The sequence below is a fragment of the Myotis lucifugus genome, unplaced genomic scaffold (genome assembly GCF_000147115.1).
Source record: "Myotis lucifugus unplaced genomic scaffold, Myoluc2.0 scaffold_65, whole genome shotgun sequence".
Lineage (NCBI taxonomy): Eukaryota > Metazoa > Chordata > Mammalia > Chiroptera > Vespertilionidae > Myotis > Myotis lucifugus.
Window position 1 is genome coordinate 3,071,913 of NW_005871113.1, and position 23,003 is coordinate 3,094,915.

Here is a 23,003-nt window from a genome sequence, read left to right on the forward strand (position 1 = left end):
GTGCACTTTTAAATTATATTCTCACTTTATCCTCCTAACAGCATTTGATAGATGAAGACACTGAATCACCATAGTTGGGTAACTTGTTCAGGTGAATGGTGCGGGGTGGACTCGAAGCCCGCTGTGTAGCTATGCATCCATCCCCTGGACCACTGCACCTTGCTGCCTTCCTATTGGGCCTGAGCGATAGCCCTAGGTGGGGGATCCCTGGTGAGGCTGGAGCAGCAGGAGTGGTACCATGATAAAGGGTCCTGTAAGGCTGTGTGCATAGGGTTAGGGCACAATTGAGCCAGAGAAGGAATTTGGCAGATGTGATCCAGTTGTTGCTTTAGAGAGGTCACATTTCATGGCTGAATGTAGGATAAATTACAGGAGGGTGAGTGCAGGGAGAGAGACATATGGAGTCTAATGCAATAGGCAGTCCAGGGGAGGGATGTGGCTGGTATGAACAAGGGCAGTGACAGTGGTGATGGAGAGGAGGGATATGGATTTGAGAACTTTTCATTAACAGGACTTGGGGATCAAAGTGCATGAAGAGGAAGAAGAAGGGGAACTATGAGCCATGAGAAAATATGGTGACAGCTGACATCACCTCCTTCCAATCCCTCCAATTCATTTCCTCCCACCTTTTATCCTGTGAGTATTCCTCAAACAAGATCTTGTTATTTCTTCCACCTCTATGTTTCCAATTTAACCCCCCTTTATTTCCATTTCTAGGCCCCTCCGCCCTTAAGGCCTCACTTCGGGATTACTGCAATAGCAGTAATATTTTGAGATAGCCAAGGGTCACTCATTGGGCTCTGTGTTTCCTTGTATACCCCTTGCCCTTACCGCCCATTCAGTGGCATTGACTCACGAAGAAATGATATTTATGTGTTAGATTCTGAAACCTTTTCTGAGTGACTGAAGTTCTGAAAGAACTGATACAGTTTTGATGTGTGGTGATATTTTAATATTAAGGGTATGTTATACTGGGAATGTTTGACCTAGCTCCTAGACTTTCTTGTTGGTCTTTGGCGGGGGAGGGGGGGGGAGGTATATTATTGTTATTTTCCTGATCACGGAATCATAGGTGTTGGCTTGCAATGCTGACGAGTGTCCTGTGTTGCTCTGCTGTCTCAGTAGCGAGCAAAGGTGTTCACTTGGACATAAAGAAACCTCTGCTTCAAGCTGAAGAGCAGCAAGAGCATCCCTAACGCATAATTTACAGACCTAACCCAGGCTCGCAGCCGCACTGCAGCATTTTCCTATAGAGGCAGAGTTACCATGGAAGGAGAAACTATTTATATCAGTGGGAGGAATACTGAAGCCCGAGAAAAGTACATACAGAGCTATTTGAGAGTCAGTTTTATCATTTCTTAAACTACCAGCCATATCCTCTTGTATTGAGAGGGGGAAAAGGGAGACAGAGATTAAGAAGCAGAGCTTAAACTGGGTTTGTCCTCAGCATTCAGGAAATATAATAGTTCTAACTAGATACTAAAAATGGAATAAAAAGGCATCAAAAACACAAGGCCCTATTACTGACATTCTTGGTTCTCATCTAGACTTATAAGTTGTTGTTTTTTTAAATCTCTGTAAAGTCTTACTACCTTTTTCCCCATTTAAAAACACACACACACACACACACAAGGAGGTACTAAAATGTAAGAAAGTTTAGAACTTGTGCATATTTCTATTTTGTTGAGAACAGGCTAAGTTTCTTATTTGGGGGAGGCCAGCTTATCTAACAGCTGGAAAGAGGGGATGGACACAGAATTTGATTTTGTTACCAAAGGCTGATGGCTTTGAGCAACTTGCCTGGAGCCAGATTTTTGGTGTTTTATGCTCCCTCTGAAATCCTCTCTGATTTTATGTGAAAGCAGAAGAGTTCCATAAAAAGAAGAGATGGCCCTGACCAGTATGGCTCAGATGTTTGAGCCTCATCCCACACAACAAAAGGTCGCTGGCTCCATTCTGGGTCAGGGCACATGTCCAGGTTGCAGGCTCAATCCCCAGTAGAGGGTGTGCAGGAGGCAGCCAATCAGTGTTTCTCACATAGATGTTTTTTTCTCTCTCCAAGATCAATTAAAATATATTTTAAAATAAAGAAATCTATATATATAAAAGCCTAAGCTACCGTTCAACTGGTAGCTATAATGTGCACTGACCACCAGGGGGCAGACGCTCAATGCAGGAGCTTCTGAGCTGCGGTGACTTGGCAACTGCAGTTCTCAGGAGATGCCCCTGGAACCAGAGAGGAGGGAGCCCGATTCCAGGGTATGTCACCCAAGAACCACCCTCTTGCAATCCGAGACCCCTCGGGGGTTGTCAGAGAGAAGGTTTTGGCCTGATCCCCACAGGCCAGGCCAAGGGACCCCCCATGAATCCGTGCACCGGGCCTCTAGTATATTTATAATTAAGTATGTTTATAAATAAACTAGTGACCCGGTGCACAAATTTGTGCACATTGAAAGAAAATTAATTAGAAGGTAGCTGGTGGGGCGGGACTGGACAAGATAGGCTGGACATACCCTGGAGCCAACCTCCAGTGGTCCCTCCCCGGCTGCAGCTGGGATGGCACCGCAGCTCGAAGGGCATCTGCTGAGTAAATGGGATCCCTCTGGCAGGTGGGGTCCCTCGGCCTGGCCTGCGAGGATGGGGCTGAAACCGGCTCTCCCAACATCCCCCAAGAGGTCCTGGAGTGCGAGAGGGCACTCTGCAAAGTTGCTGTCATACAGGGTGTGGAACACAAATGCAGGTGTGCAATAAACCAGATTCGGGGCCAGCAGTACCCCAGCAACAACATAACCCATGGCTGAAAGTGGAATCGTGCGACCCTGCGAGGAATTGGGCTCCCTCCTCTCTGGTTTCAGGGTGCATCACCCGAGAACCGCCGCTGCCAAGTCACTGCAGCTCAGCAGCTCCTGCATTGAACGTCTGCCTCCTGGTGGTCAGTGTGTGTCATAGCTACTGGTCGGATGGACACTTAGCATATTCGCCTTTTATATATAGAGAATATATAAATATATAAATAATTATACATAAATAAATAAATAAAATAAATCATATTTAAAGCTGCAAAGCCTTAGTCTACCTGTTTTATAGGTTTAATCTTTACATAAAGTTTGAATATATCACTATAGTTTATTTCTTTTCTAAGAGAGAAAGAACATCCAGGAGAGAAAAAGACAACAGCGGTGACTTGAAGAAGAAGCCATTTGAAAGCTGAAAATGGTCAACTGTCAGCACCTAACTGTAAGCTATTATCGCAACACTTAAAAAAGGATATTTGGTTTAGTTGTTTTTTTCCTAATAAAAGTTAAAGATTAGTAACATGAAATGTTTGAATTTTTTTGGGAAATAGTTAAAATTTAAGGTAAATACAATATCTTTTCTTAAGCTAGTAAAGAAAATGTGTTACTTTGCTTGATAACAAATGAATTTATGCAAGATGTTATCTTTAAATACAGCTAACTTCAGACTTAAAACAATTACTTTTTAAATCCTCACCCAATGATATGTTTTTATTGATTTTTAGAGAGAGAAAAAAGGATCAAACCCACAACCTAGGTATGTGCCCTGGCCGGGAATCGAACCTACCATCTTTTTTTGTGCATGGGAGTACGCTCCAACCAACAGAGCCACCCAGCCAAGGGCATGACCTAAACAATTATTTTGAACTATTTTGAAAAGTACACACAGGTCAAAGCTGTGGAGGAGAAGTCAAAGTTAAACTAGACCCATTTTATGTCCTCCAGGAATTTAGAATTTAGAAAAGGAAACATGATATATACTTAGAAAGCTATAAAAATGTACTAGAATGGCCTGGCCAGTGTGGTTCAGTGGTTGAGCATTGACCCATGAACCAAGAGGTCACTGGTTCAATTCCCCATCAGGGCACATGCCCAGGTTTCGGACTTGATGCCCAGTAGGGGGCGTGCAGGAGTCAGGCAATTAATGATATTTCGTTCTATCCCTCTCCCCCAAAATCAATAAAAGCATATTTTTTTTAAAAAATGTATTGGAATGTAAGATTCCTCATGAAGACAAGGTGGCTAGGCTGTTTTGCTCCAGGCAATGCCTGGAGCAAGGTAGGTGTTCAATAAATATTTGTTGGATGAATGGATAACACAAGGCAGAGAATGTTGAGTCATATGAGAATTGTAAAAAAAAAAAGGCCCTGGTCAGTGTGGCTCAGTTGGTTGAGTGTCCTTCCATGCACCAAAAGGTTGCTGGTTTGCAGTCAAGGCACTGGTCGACGTTTCTCTCTCCCTTTCCCTTCCGCTCTCTAAAATCAGTAAAAACATATTAAAAAAATATTTGTAAGTGAAATTGCAATAGAAAGGACAGGTGACTCCAGCATCTTTGAAGTTATATACTTAAAGTTAATTAAGCAGACAGACAGGCCATGAACAGAATCTCTTTTGCATTACGATTGTTTTTCAAATCCATCAATTGCTTTGTCATCCTCTTCAAGTAAGATCCTGAACACATTAGGTAATTGAACACATTACTTGTTACACTGGGCTCCATGAAATGAATGTTAGACTAGATGACAAATATGCAAGGTCTTTTTGGATGGCTGGATGATTATATGGGTAATGATTACGTGAGTAGCCCATCAAAGCTCTGATTCATAGATAGTATTGCCTAGGAGAGAGACCTAACAGGAAGATGTTCAATAAATAATAGCAGGGGTGTTATGCAAACATGACAAAACGTGTGGGGACAATACATTAATGACCGAGGTTTGGGAAATGGGGGAAAAAATATCATTAAGGTCATTTTAGTTTTACTGTTTTATTATTTAAACTGACTTCAACCAAAAACTTGCCTTTACCCACCCTGTATAATGCTAGACCTAGTTCACTTTGAAATCCTTTGGACTGTGTTTTCTCACAACTTTCTGAATAGTTGACTAAATACACATAGTGGCTGTTTGTCTTGGGGTGCTTTCTTACACTGAGCTCTTTACTAGATCTCAGCGACTCTGGTGCCTGCTACAGTTTCACCAGTTGGCAGCAAAACGAGACAAACACGAACAATATATTACTTATATATAGAAAGCTAAGCTGATTAATCTTAAAGGGAATTTTTTTAAAATCTGAAATTAGGACTCTTTCAAGGTTAGAATACTGTTTCTTTTTAAATGATGGAGGCTGTAGGTCGTACTCTTTTTAATGCTCTAGGCATAATAAAAATTGTGACTCCTCTGTGGATCCCACTGTCTTTTACATAAATTAAATTATTTTCTGAAATTTAGACACATGAATGCTAAGAATGGCATTACAATGGCATTACAGAGACTAACTGGAATTATTTCTTAATGCAGATTGTTGAGTCTTTAAATAACCTCATGCTAAATGTTCAAAATCAAGACACCTTGATTTCCTTTAGTTCTTGGTTGTAGACATAAATGCTTGTCCACACCACTTAGTACATCAGACTACTAGGGATCAAGAAGTAGAAGGCTTCATGCAATTAAAGCTATTATTTCTTTAAAGGCATTTAAAAAAATCATTTCTGTTTTTACCACAATTTCATTATTTTTGGAAGAGAGATTAGGCATCTTTGCTAGTGTTATTAACATTACCATTTTAAGCAAGCATTTACTCAGGTACTGTTATTGAATCCTATTTTTTCTTTGATCATAAGTGATTTATTTATGTTACCCAGATTGCTAAGGTAACAAACTATGGAAAAAATTGATAAGTCTGCTGATTTTATTGTTCTATAAGCAATGTAGGAACTTGCTGAAGTTTAGAAAACACCTATTAACCCAGTGATTGACAGTGTGAAGTTTTTGTTATAGATCCTTCTATACCATTATGAACATATAACTATTTTATAACAAAATTATATTATACATGCTGTTTTATAACCGCTTTTTCTACTTAAAAATATGTTGTAAATCTCTTTCCATTAAATTAAATGTGTTTCTACATCATTTTAATGACTTCATATTGTGATATTTTATGATATACTATAATCTGTTTTAGTTCTTTATTGTTAGATACTATTGATGTCTGTTTTTTCTCTTATAATATTGAAATGAGTTTCTTTGTCAAATTAAATCTTTATTTACATTGTTGAATAATTCATTAATATAAACAATAAAAAATAAAGTACAAAGTGAAAATCACATCACATGTAATTGCACCATTCTTCATTTTTCAAATATATAGGGTGGGGCAAAAGTAGGTTTATGGTTGCTCATGTGGAAAATAATACTATAATTAGTAAATAATAATACAAGAATAAACTGTGGTTCACATACAACTGTAAATCTACCTTTGCCCCACCCTGTATATACTTTATGTGACATATCTACACATCTGTTTAGATAGATAGCATACAAAATTTCATGCTGTTTTATCATCTACTTTTTCCCACGACATTGGCATCTTTTAGTATCATTAAACATTGACCTGTATCATCATTTTTCATGGCTCCATGGTCTTCTATTGCACCAGAATATAATTCATTTAACCAACCCCCACTTCAGGACCATTTGAAGTTTTTAATTGGTCTATACAGTGTTCTAATAAACATCTTTTAAATAGTTGTTTAAGTAACTCTAATAAAGAAATTGCTTTTCTTTGGGGGGAATGTTACATGTAGTACTATTTCCTGGAGCTTCACAAGGCGTGTTTATGTATTAAGCACGTATTTACTGAGCATCTACCAACTCTGAGAGATGCTGGGATTAATATATTCAAGGCTCTGGAAATTCTTACAGTAAAGATGAAAGAAATCTCTTAAATTTTTTAAATTTAAGGTTTCCCAACTTGTATTCTATTTTGGTTTTTGGTCATGGAAATCTTTCCCTTTTTGAAATAGAATATCACTTGTATTTCAAATGAGCATCTTTGTATTTCACTTGTCTTACTTGGAGCAGAATTTAGAAAATGCTAATCTAATATCAGTCTTGTTGAAAACTACTAATTAAGTGCCTGTATCTACCTATTACTTTTACAGGAACTCTGAAAAAAAATCTTGGGAATTATTTAGAGGAAAGATATGTTTTAGACATTTCAGAAGAATACATCTTTGATCTAAATTGTCAGATTAACTTCCAGAGTAAGTAGTATTTTGTTATAAATATTTTGGCGGGACACGGGATTTTATTTTGCTTTGTTGGTTTTTTAAAAAATAGTATTCATATCATTAGAACAAAAGGGCACTTGAACATAAGAGGAGAATGTGAGATATAGTTTCCAGCTCTTCAGTGGATTTGTTAGGGGAAAGGAGTGAATTTGCCCGGGGAAATAGAATAGACCGAGGAGGAGAGAATAAAAAAGAAAGATGAGATTATTAAAAGGAATTAAGGATGGAGGTTATGAAGATTATATAGCAACATGTGGAATAATTAAAATAAGACATTTCCTATAAAAAGAAGGATCCTGAGTCCCATTTATAATATGTAAAAACCAGCAAGAAAAAAAAAATTGGGTGGGAGGAGGGAAATCCAATAAAATAATAGTGTTCGGATTTGGGTGCTTCCCCCCCCCAACTCTAATTGTGTTTTTCATTTTTATTTTTAAAATACATAATACAATTGAAAAAGAAATAGTAAAGGATCAGACAAAATTAGGAGAAGAAAGGCTTATGGAGGAGGAGGAAGAGAGAGGTTGAGTTGAACAAAGGCAACACATAGATTAAAGTGAACAAGGGTAGGAGAAAGAACATCCCATTTGTCCTGGAGGAGATCATTAATGGCACAAGTGCTGTGAAGTGGACAAAAGCTCGTCTGTAGTGGGGTCAGATGAGAGAACCGGAGAAGAATAATTTTTTTTTCAGGACCTAGGAGCATAATAATTCACTGAGAGGTTCCCACCAGCCACTGTTACTTTGGTTTGGGTTTTATCATGTAGGGATTTTGCCTATATCACTTTTTTTTTTTCCAGGAGCTGATAAATGAAAACCTGAAAAAAAAAAAAAGAAATCCTGTAAGTTTCTTTGCCCTTATATTTGAACTGAATAATAAAGAAACGGTAAATTCTCTTTCTGAGCTGTGATAGAAATGCTACTGTATAGAAATCTTAATAATATGCTCTGTGTATACCATTTAAAAACAGGAGAACCTGGTCATCCAGGTCATTTCAGGTGCCTTTTTTCCCCCCTCAGTGATTTGTGTATATTTTATCCATAAAAGACAAATTATTATGAAAGGATAGGGAATATAGGTTTAAGAAACTCAAAGAACAAAGTGCACTTTTTGCTGTTTGAATTTCTTAAAATTAAGTTCTTAAGACTCCCGCTGCTCACCTTTAAGCAAGCAACCTTGGAACTACTCCATGAAACTCGGTTAAAGGACGAACCAAAGAGTTTCCATATATGTATATATATATATTTTTAAAGCAGATGGGAGAGGGAACATTTAAGTCTCCCGGTATCCATACTTATTAACTCAATTGAATGCCTGTGGTGGGTCTCACGGGAGCACACAGTAGCAGCCTCTTTGCATTACAACTCAGCCGGAAGCATTTATTCCCTTGTAATTAAGGCCAAGGGTGCCACCAGTGATGCGAATGGAAGCAATTATGTGGATTATTCAGTTCCCTCAACGTGTCTCAAGAGTTTGTGTGTTTGTGGCTTTATGTTTGTGTGAAGTCCTTGTATTATATTTCTCTTGGTTCTCCCTGCTCTGCTGGTCCAACCTCAGGTAAGAACAATAGCAAACACTCCTGTGGCGCTTCCTCCATGCCAGACATTGTGCTAGGGGCTTTAGATGCATTATCTTAGTCCATCTTTTCAAAACTTTGTGGGGGTAAAATGTGAATTCAGAGGTCCCCAGAAGCAGATACTGAAATGAGGTTCGTATACAAGGGTTTTGTCCCTGAGGTGGCTCTAGGAGAGACCAGTATGGAGTGGGGGAAGCAGGCCAGGGATAGGGAGTTGAGCCAAGCAAGGGAGCATCTCAGGCCAAATCCTCCAATCTGCCCCACAGGGCAACTCTGGGCCATGGGCTAGGAAAGGGAGCTTGACTTCCATCCAGGAGTATAGTCATTGATTAACAACCAATAGGGGTAGCAAAGTATATTGGGGTGTGTGTGGGGGTGGGGGGTAGGAAACTATGAAAGAGGAGTAGGGGGTGCTTACTGAAGAAGGTGGGACAGAAACACCTGCATTTTCTGCTGCTTGTAGGTACAATTATCTCCACATGACAGTTGAGGCCAACGAGTCTTGCCCAAGAACTCAGGGCTCATAAGTGTAACGCAAACCATTTCAACTTGATTTGGTTTCTAAAAATGCCAAGAGTAGTCTGAGGACCGATCCATTAATTATTTGTTAAACTAAGCCTCAGCTACCCAAGTCCCCAAGGTAAGCTCACAGAACGGACTAAAACATTGGACAGTTGGTGTGCTTTGTAGAATGTACCATTCCCAAACCATCTAACCAACAGAAATTGCCCAGTTCTCATAGAACTATGTAAAAAGAAATTCCATGAGTCTTTCTTAACAAGTTGTATTCATACAGATCCCATGTTCACATGATGATAATGTCAGTTTAAAATGCTGACCTGGTTTTCTACATATCATCGTCCTCTTAATCTCCTGTTTTTCAAATAGAGTTTATTTTCCTCACCAGGTCACTAACATGATTTTCTTGGTTTGGATTTGGTATAGCATTGTCTGTTTTCTGAAACAACTTAAAAATTCTTTTTGAAAACTTTAAAGGGGTTCATTTTATTTTTTTTCTAAATGAATTCTCTTTATTTTTCTGTTTTAAAACTGGTAGTGCAAACACTTCTTGGCTATCCCTTTCCACCGAGTAAAAAGAGGCAATGTCTGTGCGTAGTGGTGGGTGACCAGTGACGTGATCTGTGTTAAGAATGGCTGTGCTAGAGCAGGTGACAGGAGGGAAACAACTGGTCACCCCACCTGCGTCAAGGAATCCACTAGAACGTTGCTGGTCCAAAGGTGACGCAAAGGTAGAGAAAGGGCCTGGACAGAGTGAGAGCACTTACAGGGGAAGGCGTGAGGATGGGGGAGCTGCACAGCCGTCTTCTGTCAGTTGTGGATAAAGGGGAAAATGCTCTTTTTGTTTTTAGATACCTGGTGAGGGTGATGCTCAGTAGGTGCGTTGAATCCTAGTCTCTGCTGTGCCATCGGGACCGTCGAGGCTGGGAGATGGAGGGAAAGGCTGGAGTGCTTGCAGAAGATTCTGTGATTCTAGATAATAAAAGGTAACACTTCTGTGATGCTTATTAAATGTAAGGGACTGTTCTACAAATTTAACATGTGAACTCCTTAAATTCTCCAAAGAGCCCTATGAGGTGGGTGCTTATATTATCTCCATCTTACAGAAGAGGACACTTGAGGCACAGAGAGATGACATACCAGTAGCTTGTTCACCATCACACAGCTGGGTAGTTGTAGAGCTGGGATTCAAGTCCGGGTTCTCTGCTTTCAGATTCCATGCTCCTACCCATTACTCAGTGCCTCCCAGCCAGAATGTAGAGAAGGTGCCCATAGCACTACCAGAAATGATGCATTTATAGTTTAATCGATTTCTGAATGCTTTGCAACTTTTTTTTGAGGCCTCTGTTTCAGTGCCGTGTAATAGCTAAGCTATAGGAGAACACTTGACTTCTGAGAGTTAGAAACGTTTACCAAAAGGCCTTCAAGTGGATACCACGTAGAAAAGTCCACGTACCTGCTGGGCAGCTGCAAGCAGAGGTGGCAGCCGCAGAGCTGCTCCCTTCTGTTGGGAGGAGATGGCGTTCCCTCCCAGGGGGGCTGCCAGGGCAACAGTTTTATCAGTTACATCACAAAGTCATCACAGCACCCAGCTGCTCGCCAAGAATTAAACTGCTGGAACCAGATCTGGCGAGCTTCATGTTACCGTGATGTGGAGAGGGTGTGTGATTACTGTGATATATTTAGTTTTTCAAAACAGTTACATATTATTTTTTCTTACCCCAAAATAATATACCAGTATGTTGATATTACTTGTGGTTGCTTGCTTCATGTCCCCAAGTAAACAATCACACACCTATTTATTCTGAGCAAAGTCAACCTCCTGCCCAGTTTATGGTTGTGTATGAGATGCTAAAGCTTGTTTATGTTAAGGTAGGGATCACTCACACTCCCAAAGGAGCCCAGAGCCGCTAGTGCCTCTGCTGCCCTCTAGAGGCTGTCAGGCAAAGACAGCTCTTCTCTGAACCTCCCTTGTGAAGAGTAGGGAGATGCCCTCCTTACTCTTCCTTTGGAATCTCCAATAAATACCACTTGTCAAAAGCTGATGAGGGAAAAACACCCAGAACTTCCAAAAGCAACAATAGGACTTAATTAAAATTCTAAGTTATTCTGTACTCAGGGAAGGTATAAGGCTTCTGTCCTGTGTTTCCTGCCCCCCAATCTCAGACAGTAGATAGAAATTAGTCAAGGTTGTTTTAAGACTATAAGTAGAGCTAACACAAAGCATCTGCCACATGCCAGGTACTAGCCTAAGTGCTTCCCATATACTAACCTATTTAATCTATATAACAGTCCCGTGAAATGGGTAGTGTGATCATCTCCATCTTACAAATAGGGAAGCTGAGGCAGGAAAATGATTAAATATTTCTCACAGTACGTGAGTGACAGAGCTGGATACGAACTCAGGTATGTCTGGCTGCGTGGACTGGACTTGTGACCACTTTGCATACTGCCTCTTTTATAGATATTAGAGCACGCATCACAAGTCTCACTTTAAGGTAGAGGTTTTGCTAAATAACTTTAACCTGGATCTAGAGGAGACTATTGGCCTGGACACTTTCAATGACATGACAGACAAAAAAGGAGGAAGAGGAGAAGCAGAAGGAGGAGGAGAAGGAGAGAGAAAGAAGGAACTATTGTAGAGATATGGCAACGAAATATGATGCGTGGTCCATAGTTATATCTTAAGTATAGACAACAAAACTGTAAACAACATTATTGGGAAATTTGAATATGGACTATATTGGATAATAACATATTCATGTTAAATTTCTTGAATATGATCCTTTTATTGTGATCTAGGAATATGTCATTGTTCTTAAGTGATACTTGATGAAGTATTTATGGGTGAAATGTCATGATATCAGCAATATAGTATCAAAAAGTTCAGAAAAAAAACAAAACATATACATGAGAAAGGAAGGAAGTTTAGCAAAATGTTAAAAATTGGCAATACAAGGTATAGGTTATATAAAACCTACATAAAGATTTTGCAGGTTGGAATTATTAGAGTAAAAATTAGAGGAGAAATAAACTGCATTTCCAAGTTAGAGCCAGCCAAGTATATAGCCAATCTGTTTGCCTAGACTGCCCCAAGTAAGGACAAATGAGAGAAGTGTGCAGGGGCTGGAATCCATAGGCACAATTGGAAATCTGTAGACGTGTTACGTGTGGGTGTATGAGATGTTACAGCTTGTTTATTAATGTTTTCCCATTAGTAATAGATATAACATGCATCAGTTACATTTTCAAAAAATATTTACATTTCCATCCAATGGAAAATAAAGCAAATTGGAAAGCCCCTTATAAAACTAAAACAGATCTAATTTCATTGTTAGGGTTACTCCATTTTTGTCATCAACAAATAAGGCATAGAGAGTGGTCTACCTTTTTATTTATCTCTTCAGGAGATAAATGTTCCAGGCACAGATCAAGGTGTTTAAGATGCACAAGTGAACAAACCAAGATCCCTGAATGCATGGTGCTTATCTTCTGGTGGGAAAGGAGACAATAAACGTGAAAACCAACTAAAGTGCAGATAATGTTAGAAAGCGATCATTGCCAAGGAAAACTTAGAAAAATAGAGCATCATGGCAGGAAGTTGGGACAGGTTGTTGTGGAGAAGAGAGTTTGTGTATTTTAAATAGGATTTCCATAGGTTTTATTCAGATATGATCTCATGACATCTAGAAGGGAAGTGGAAAAGTCCCTAAGGTAAAGGCATGCCCAGTGTGGCTAGAGCCGAGTGATCAAGGGGGAAAGAGTAGAGGATATGAAGTCAGAGAGGACATAGAGGACCAGTTCATAGAGGTAATTATGAAGGTGTTGTTTTTTATGTTGAGTGAAAATAGGAAGCCCGTGGATCTGACTTCATATTTAAAAGGATCAATCTTTTACTAGTAGGCAGTCAAAGCTGGGAGCAGAGTCCCCAGTTAGGCTACTGCAATTTTGCAAGCAAGAGATGACAGTGACTCAGCACTGGTCAGTCGAATTGGTGGTGGAAAGACATGATCAGATCCTGGATATGTTTCGATAGTACAGGCAACAAGAAGGATTTACTGATCTATTAGTTGTGTTTGAGAAACAGAGATATGTCAAGGATGACTCAATGTTTCATCCTGAGCAACTGGAAAAATGAAGTTGTCTTTCACTCGGATAGGGAACATTAGGTGAAGCACATTTTGAGGGGGAAGACCAAGAGTTGAGTTTTGGACATGCAGAGTTTGAACTGTCAATTAGACATCCAGATGGAGATGTCATAAAGGTACTTTTGATATAGAAGTTGAGATTGAAGAGAGGTCAGGTCTGGAGATTTAAAACTGGTGATAATTGGTGTACAGATGGTATTTAAAGCTGCGAACCTGGGTAGGATCACCAAGACAGTGAGTGTGGACAGAGAAGAAAAGAACATTAAGAACTGTGCCCTTAGCATTATTGCTTTATGTTTATTATACTTGTTATGGTTCTTATTTTGTTTTGAAAATTATTACGCTACACAAAATAAAAGTTGATAATTATCTAAATTACCGAAGATTATAAAATAAATTTGTAAAGTATATTAATTTTCCTTTAGTTTGAGTTTTCTACCGAAGTCTGCATTATTTAGACACTAAAACAGCTACAATTTAGCTTCTTTATCCTACTGTTATTTAATCAATAATTTGTTAATCTTTAGGAGAGTAAAGTTCAAAAATGCTTTTGAGTAATTCTCTAGGTGGAGTAATCCTCATCTGTATTTTCTGAATTTAAGTAAGATGTTTTGTTGGAATATGATCATTCTTTCCTCTTTTCCTCTTGCTTATGATGTGGCAGTTCTCATTTTGGTGGTATAGTAAATGGCTTTTGAAAGTTATACCCACAGATCTACAAATCAAGGAGAGAGAGAGAGGAGAAAATGGTGTCTCTAGGCAAAGATACATAAACATATTTGTTGTTTTACCTAATAAAAACAATTGGTGAAGATAAGGAGTTCACTAAACAGCAAATAAGCCCATGTCATAAATGCATTTTATTTTATTTTTATTTTTTTTAATTTTTAATTTTTTTTATTGCTAAAAGTATTACAAAGGGTATTACATATGTGTCCTTCCCCCCCCCCCATAAATGCATTTTATCAGTAAGATTTGAATGTTAGTGTCAGATCCATTTTAACATTTTTTCACAGTGAAATATATAATTGTGGTAGGCAATCTAGATAATATAGGCTTGTGATGAGATCTGTCAGTAAAGAAAAACCCAACTTAATCCAACTTTAAAAATAAAGGAGTGCATTGATTCATATCATGAAAAATACAGAGGTCGTCAGGCCTCTGGGTTTGTTTATCAAGCATCTAGGGTTGTTTTTCCTGTCTCTCTGCTCTGCCATCCAGTGTGTTGTCTTCAACCCAAAGCTGGCTTTCTTTGCAGGCCCAGAGAGGCTGCCAAAAATGACTGAGCTATTTGCTCTCTTGAAAATGCCCAAGGAAAAAGAATGCCTTCCTCCATTATCTGGCAAGTGATCTGAGCATAGTGCCAATCCTTGAGGCCAGTGGAATGCCATGTGCTGATAGTCTGATGGCCTCAGTCACTTGATCCTGCGACAAAGGGCATGGGACACCCTTGACTTGCTACATCCTTGGAGATGTCATTGAGGTCAGTGCCCTTGGAGGTATATGGCTGCTACATAGCAGGTGTGGAGTGGCATGGTTGTTGGGGAGATGGTTATCACAGGTGATCCAACTCAGTTGACACTCCAATGTATTGTTGAGACTCAACTCCCTAACCTTGACTATATTTCTCCCTGAGGGCCTTTCTTCATTTGGTCGTGACAGAAAATCACCTATATCTGGTTATAAAAATTTTTAAACTGAAACTCAGGAGACATAGATAAGTGAAAAAGCATTTACTTTTCAAAAATTACTATCCAGTATAAAAGTTAATGCTTTGTTGCATCTATAGAGACTGTCTTTTTGACCAGAGCAGATATAGAACAACCTACATAAACATCGTTTTTATATGAGCACTTCTCTATCACTGATGTTGTTTGAACACATTTTTATGATAGAAGCTTGTTTCTAACACTTTCAAGTTCTGTTGTATGTATAATTCTAAGAGAGACATTATAGTCACATCCTAGTTTAATGGGGCAGTGTTTCAACTAGTTGATGAATCAGACATTTGTGATTACCATGGCTTCCCCCTAAAATCATACTAAAATGAAAGTAAAGGTGTTTTGAAAAGCATAGATCCTCAGGGACTAACATGACTAACATGAGGTGAGATAAAAACAAGAGTTAGAAAGGCAATGGACAAGTGCCAAGCCATGAAAACAGAAAGCTTACAGTGGAAAAAGCACAGAAGCAATCCAGTTTAAACCTCTAAACCTCTAAAGGCTCAGGAATTGGCAGTGTAAGGTGTCTTTGAAAGTGAAGGTGTAGATGGGGCTGAGAACAGAATTGTTTGCTAGGCAGTTAAAGATGCAGTTAAGCCTACATCCGTATTCTCATGCTGTGTAGGTGAGCAGTTGTGTCCCTTTTCCACTCCTCCACACCATAATTTAAAAAGAGATTTCCTTTTAGGAGAGGTGAACCAGAAGATCTCTGGACTGGAAGACACAGGCACAGTTGAGGGCAGGGGAAACCTAAAAACAGGATGATCACAATAAAAGGGGAGAACCTCAACTTTAATCCCTTACTAGGCTCCCAGACTGCCGGAAGCCAGACAGGAGATTGGCTGTCCCTTCCCTGAGAAATCTGACTAGCCCAAGACCATAGACCTGAAAGTATTGACACTCAAGGATCCAGTAATGAAAGGGCTGAGCGAGGTCCTACCTTATAATGAAGTCCATCACAACTTCCAAGCAGCTTTTTAGTTCTCCATATTAAAGTATGAGCAGGTTACCATACATTCAAGGGAAACCTGTAATAAGAAAGACAGACCAAACACCAGAAACAGAAATTTGGAAGAAATAGGAATTGTGTTCAGAAAAGAAAACAGTGAGGGAAAAAACTAGCCTCAAAAAGAAAAGTCATTATATGTAGGAAACAAGAACATAATACTATAAAAAAAGAATATTCAGAGGTTTTAAAAGAACCTTTGACATTAAAATATGATTTAAAATGAAAACATGAAGAAAGATAAAATAGTGAAAATGTCAATAAAGTTGAACAACTTGACAAGATAGAAAATAGCTTAAATCATTTAAAATAGATTAAATGGATTTTTAAAATTTAGAGTCAGTCTAGAAATTCCCATCTATAATAATAATAAAAGCGTAATATGCTAATTAGACCGGACAGCTGAAAGACCTTCCGGACGAAGCCGTGGCAGTGGGGGCCAAGGCAGAGGTGGTTAGGGGTGATCAGGAAGGCAGGCAAACAGTTAGGGGCAATCAGGCATGCAGGCAGAGTGGTTAGGGCAATCATCTATGATTAAGATAAGCATAGTAACCCATATATATCTCTATATCTCTATCTCTATATCTCTATATCTATATCTATATCTATATCTATATCTATATCTATATCTATATCTATATATCTATATGATGCTTACTGACCACCAGGGGGCAGATGCTCAATGCAGGAGCTGCCCCCTAGTGGTCAGTGTGCCCCCACAGCCAACCTCCTGTGGTCCCTCTTCTGGCAAGCCAACCTCCTGCGCTTGCCGGCAGTCCCCAATTGGTTCAATCAGACTAGGCAAGATGTCCTTGAAGAGCCCCCATCACTGGCCAGGCCGAGGGACCCCACCTATGCATGAATTTGTGCACCGGACCTCTAGTAATACTATAAACAATGAATATAAACCAATCAAAAGTTAATATATACCTGTATTAGAGGAATGGTGAGGGGAAGAATATATGTGTGTGTGTGCGCGTGTGTGTGTGTGTGTGTGTGTGTGTGTATGACAATATATATGATGGTGTTGGGTGCAGCAGTGTTGAAGAAAAGCTAAACCCTTAATTTTTATGGTGAGAGGACAAATGTTAATGCCTAATCTTGGAAATTCATGACGTATGAGTAAACATGTTATTGAAAGATAATATTGACATATATTAAATAACTAAAAGAATTGAGAGAGGTTGTCTTTGAATAACAGTTCTGGGGTCAGAGGGCTCTTATTTTTAAAGTAAGGCTTAAGCTATTTGAAATTTTAGGCTATGCATATATAACTTTGATAAATATAAAGTTTGAAATAAGTCAGTTGCAACACAAAAATTGCTCACATAATTATCCATTTTTAGTAAACCATTTAAGAGTTTATAAGCTTAGTTGACATTTTAAAAACTCAGCAATAATTTTCTAACAGGAGAAATATAACACACCAGATGTGATAGGAAATACACTGGGTCTGCGGTTCTTATGGAGTAGTTAGTTATACTGAACTAAGAAACAGATCTGTGTTGTTACTGAAACTGATTTTTCTTTTTTGGCTCAGATATAATCTTACCCAAAATATGTAGACATGAAAAACTTCCTTCATCTAAATATCTTATAATTGTTGGCATGTATAGCTAGGATTCTTTCCACCCTCTGCATGTTAGCAATCTTGAGTGGCTGGGCTTCTAGCCATCCCCAAAGTGCCTGCCTTCATATAGTTTTCAGATCAACTTCCGTCCCTTGTGCTTCATTGCCTCTTTGTGGGCTCCTCTTCCTCTGCTCCTATCGGAGGTTGGCTGTAAGTTGGTGGATCAGATTTCTTAGTCAAGAGGCAGAATCTCCCATATCTTACTAGCAATCAGACCTTCTTCATTAGCCTATGAAGGTAGCATGATTTAATGTGAAGAGCACTGGAGCACAAGTCAGGAGGCTGGATTTTTACCCAAGCTGGGCTATCTAGTGTCTCACCTCTTGCATCTTAGTTTTCCCATTTGTTAATAGAAAGGTTTAGAATAGGAGCTTTCTAAGGCATCCTACACTTACAACATTGTATGATTCTGGGCATATGAATTTATCTAAATGCTTTATTACCAGATTAAATCACAACATAATCTAATTCTAATTTTTTGATAAAGCTTTATCAGTGTGTGCAATAGGTTGGCAAATAAAAACTTAAAAGAGATAGACTTAAGTTACTGGACAAGGAAAATAGCTGGATAAAGGGCACACAACTTTTTAGAGTAAAAAACATTGATGTTGCATTCTATACTGGTAATGTACATATAGATGACATTTTAGGGATAAATGCTTCTTAACTAGTTGACGCACACGTGTGAGTGAATGGGCCATATAGTCTGTTTCTAAATATTGCTTTTAAGCAAATTAACGACTTTAAGTGTTAATCCATTGGATTTTGTTCTGTTACGAGGATCACTGCTTGTTTTATGATGTCACCAGCTAAGAAAGAAACTGACTTAGCAAAATCAGATGAATAACTACCTTGAAAACAAGCCATCTAATCACAGTTAATTAAAACTTTAGAAACTATCCTGAAAACAATATCAGACTATAATGAAAGAATGTTCCGTGGATAAAAATTATACACCATCTAAGAAAAATATCCTCAGTTCTGTTGCTGTGTTTAATGAAAACAGCAATAAACATTGCCTTTCATAAGAAGAGTTATTTTAGATTGAAAGGCCTTAAATGACAAAGCATGCTACACTGTGCATGTTTTTTTAAGTGCAAGCAGTACGATCTTTGTGCTACTCATGGGGAGCTGACCTACAGTTAGAGGACAACTAGCTTTTCCTTTCTCAGTTCCACCGCCTCTGGCAAATGCCATGCAGAAAGGGGAACCAGGTAAAAGTCACACAGAATGTCAACTCTTGTGTTCAAGCATCGCACATTACTATTATTTAAAAGCCCTTAAATTGTACATGGGACAAGTCACTACCTCAGTGGTTTTCAACTATCTGAGGATTTTTTTTTTAGATTCATTTATCTGGACCCCATCCTTTGAAAACTGGTTCAATTTGTCTATAATCTATGTATTTTTTTGAAAACTACACTAAATGCTGGTTCTAATATCAATCAAAGATTGTTTAAAAAAGCTGTTATTAGGACAATTAAACACTTCAATGAAACATTTTTGATACAACCCATTTATCTTAAAATCTACCTGAATTTTAGACCTTTATTTTATGGTCTTTGGGATGGAAATCTTACTGATATGCTGTGCGTGGTCTACTTGTTTCTACAATATTTAATTCAATGAAAATAACTAGTGTAGTCTACTTTAATCAATCTTTATTCTTTTTCTTTTTAGGGGAAGGTTACTAAATTATTTATTCCATATTCCTCAAAGTATGGGGAGCAAAAAAAATAGGTTATAAATTACGTTACTACCACTTTTCAATATCTCATTCCCCCCTTTGACTTTCCCTCATTAGTAGAATCAATACCCATAATATGTGGCCATTTCCCAAAGATAATGTGCAGTTTCAGAACTTCACAATTTTTTTGTAGATCAAAAAGAAAAAAAATCTATCTTTCTAGATCCCCTCAACTCATTTCTTTCCTGGTTCTTGTACAATAGGTAAAAAAAAAAAAATGTCCAAAGGAAATGCAAGTTACAAGCAGATTTCTTCTCCTTTGTCTCCCCTCCAGTTTTTTTTTTCTATTATTATGGACTAAAGATAATAGAGGTATGAGTGATGGGAGTGGGGACAGGGGAGCAGAGATTGGGAAGTTTTGACATACCTATTCGGTGGGAAATTTTCTTAACAAAATCTCCTCCCCAGCAGGTCTTGATGAATCACATGTTTTTGACATAGATGGGAGGCTACATGGTGAAACTAGTTCCACATGCAGTGAAGAACTGCAAAGTGACTTTAACACATGGCTGGGCTGACTTGGAGCATGCTCCCTTCATGGTGGAGTACTCAGCAAGGCCCTCCGTGGTTCTCTGCTTGACAACCTGAAACTCTTCTTTCCGTTTTCACTTCCCGGCCTGCAATGAGCCCCAGATTCCCAGGCCTCACACCACCTCCCCAGGCTTTAGAAACCAAAGTCTTTTCTTGGGTAAGATTTTATCCCATCTTTTCCTAGACATATTCTTTAATTCACACACACATGCACATACTTTACTTTGCAATGAACATGATGAAGGGGAACGAAAGAAAGGTGAAGGCTCCAAGGGAACAGCCAGATCCTGGCTTTTATCTCAAGTCTCTTTGCTTCTATGGTTCATGGGACTTTGGTTTTGGAGTCTCAGCCCAATTTGAACGTTCAAGCTGCCTATTACTGGTGGAAAAGGGGGGGAAAAAAGAGCCGCTTCCCTGTCTCTTTGCCTTAATCTGCTGTTCACGTGGAAGAGTGTGCGGCTGACCCAAACCTCGCTGACATGTCAGCGTGCAGCCGCAGGACGAGGGGTGTTTGATTTATAAATGGAATGTATAATAGGCACGATGCCTTCTGAGCCGACCGTTCATGGAAAATCACATGCCGCTCACATGAGGGACCAAGATCTTTTTTTTATTATTTTAATGAATTGAGTTTTGTCAGTGCACCAGGGAGATAAGAAGATACCTGCCAATAACCCTCTGATTGTGTCCTCGGCCAATTGGTGGGTTTGAACACGGTACTCCTCTCGTCAATTGAGTTTGTGTGTTAAGTCAAGGTTTAGCTTTGGATTTGAAGCTCTCGCTCAAACAAAGCCACAGACGCTCCGACTCCAACGGTGGAAACCATCACATAATTCTCCTCTTTGTTTCTTTAAAGAGCACGGGGTTGGTAAAAAAAAAAATTCCATTTTGGGAAGACTTGGTCTGAAGATAATGATAGTGAAGATGAGAAAAGACAGCAGGTTGTAAGTTCTGGCCTAAGTTTGGAAAGAGGGGCGGGGGGAGGGGAGGGTTGAAAAGGTAATAAACTACAGCAAGGCCAACAGATCAACCAATGCGAGAAAAACCAACAGGTAACAAGGGGCCTCTGGAGCTTCTGAAGAATAGAGATCAGTAGGAAAGCGTTTTGAATGAGAAATAAAATGCTCCTTCCTGTCAGGGAGGAAGGGAGGTGGATGGTGCTTGAGAAATGGGGGAAAAAATGCAATTAAAACCCAGATATGAATAAAGATCAGGTGGGAGAGGATGTCACCCTGTGGCCTTTGGAGCTGTGTTTCTGCTGCTTCCCCGGATTATTTTTTTTCCTGGAACAAAGGAACAATGTTGTGGAAAAGTGGGTGCCAGATACTTTAGGAAAATGAGACACAGTGAAGCGGATAAAGGAGACAAAGACAATTGCAGTCATAGGCAGTAAACTGAAGGCAGCTGAGGCCCGAGACAAAAGGCGAAAACTCAGAGCCAGCAAGATGACTGAACCATGGGAAGGAAGGAGGGGAAGATGATTCACAATGACATTTGAAAGACATTGGTTTGAATATTTATTAGCGTGTTGCACACTGCTTGGCCTTGGGGAACTGCCTTTGTTCAGTGAGCCATTTCCCAGTTTTAAGGCAATAAACAGGAAAAGAGCATGAAAGATGGCCACAGATGCTTGGTCCATGGTGTTGGAGAGTGAATCTGATACAAGACTTTGGCTCCAAGCGGCTGATGGAATGGAGGCATTGTCGCCAAGGAAGATTGCCTCTCTCCACAGTCAGACTCCAAGAGGAAATGCATGATTAAAATGCTGTGAAAGGATTCCTTGTCATGAGACTAAAGTTTCCACCACATCCTCGTCTGGGGTAATTCCATTTCTATTTAATTCATCCTGGATACAGACAATAAGAGAATGAGCAAGGTCAACTGTAGAATAACGGGAGCTTGGAACCCATTAAGTAATTCACCTTTGGGGGGGCCTCATGACTGTATTTGTATCTATGTTCTTTCATATAAACATGCCCATCAGAGGCAGTTTTAAGTGAGACATATGGTCCATCAGTCTCAATAATTTTCCCAGAAAATAGGACGGAAGGATAATTTGTAGAAGAGGATGAACATCATCCTTTAGGATGCCACGCTATTATCGAAATATTAGTGATATATCCCAAGTATGGTATTCCTATTGTTCTTAACAATAAAGTGAATTTTTCCTGAGCCAGTCAAGGATGTATTTATGTAACTAGTTAGTGAGTGTTTATTCTGGCAATGAAAAATCACTCATAACTGTGGAGCTGCTGTTTAAGCCCCTGAGTTGGCTGGCAATGTTTGGGTGTAGTTAGGGGAAAACAAGTGTCCGTCCTGCTCTAGAGCACTCTGTCATGGAGTAAAGGCACCTGCACCGCCATAGGAGTGGAAAAGGAACTCGGTGCTGTCCAGTCCATCGCCCAGAGCAGCATAGTGTCCACTGTAGAGGCTGGATCAGGGTTGGTAGAAATGGGGCAGTGGAAACGACAGCACTCAGCCAAAACATGGGCTTATTGTTGGAAAGGAAATGCAGGTTTAGAATCTTAACACACAAAGGTTGTTGTGACTGTATTCCTCTGCAGCTGGGCAGCAGGACAGTCTGAAGGAGTGGAAGCCCACAGTCTCTTCATTTGTCCTCCTGTACCTTACTGAGCAAGTATCTTGACAAAGGTCAACTGAGTTAGGACAACCCATGGATGGTTAGTGCAGCCAGTAGACAGAGGTTATGCCTCAATCTTCCCAAATTGGTGAGAATCCTGAGATTGCTCCATCACATGTTAAAATAGTTGCCACAATTTCCTGAAAAGAAAAAACAACGCAGGGGTATTTATTTTACATAGGATTCCAGGGTCCAAATGTAGAGGAGACAGTCCTACTTACACATATCTCTATCACATCCATAGTTGGCCGATGCTTTTACTATGTGTTAACTCATTTAATCGAGGATGATTATTTGTTTTGACTAGGTAAGGTGATTGAGGACAAAGGTCACGTCTTGTTTGTCGTCAGTCATTGCCTAATATAGAGCAAAGCCCATGATAAATGTCTGTGGA

At 39.3% G+C, this 23,003-nt stretch overlaps 2 long non-coding RNA genes across 3 annotated transcripts in view; both read left to right on the forward strand.

Moving 5' to 3' along the window:
* Positions 1-517: 517 nt before the first annotated feature.
* On the forward strand, positions 518-7,931 carry LOC106697376. Of its 2 annotated transcripts, none has more exons than XR_002829560.1 (4): positions 518-636; positions 3,147-3,237; positions 6,961-7,062; positions 7,890-7,931. It is a non-coding gene; the product is annotated as an uncharacterized LOC106697376 (long non-coding RNA). The 2 variants fall into 2 exon arrangements; XR_002829559.1 differs by having other exon boundaries at positions 563-636; positions 3,143-3,237.
* A 2,122-nt stretch (positions 7,932-10,053) lies between these two features.
* LOC111826275 overlaps positions 10,054-23,003 on the forward strand; it is a 30,000-nt gene continuing 17,050 nt past the window's right edge. The window contains exon 1 of the long non-coding RNA XR_002829561.1: positions 10,054-10,171. This is a non-coding gene — a long non-coding RNA (uncharacterized LOC111826275). The remainder of the gene's footprint in view (positions 10,172-23,003) is intronic.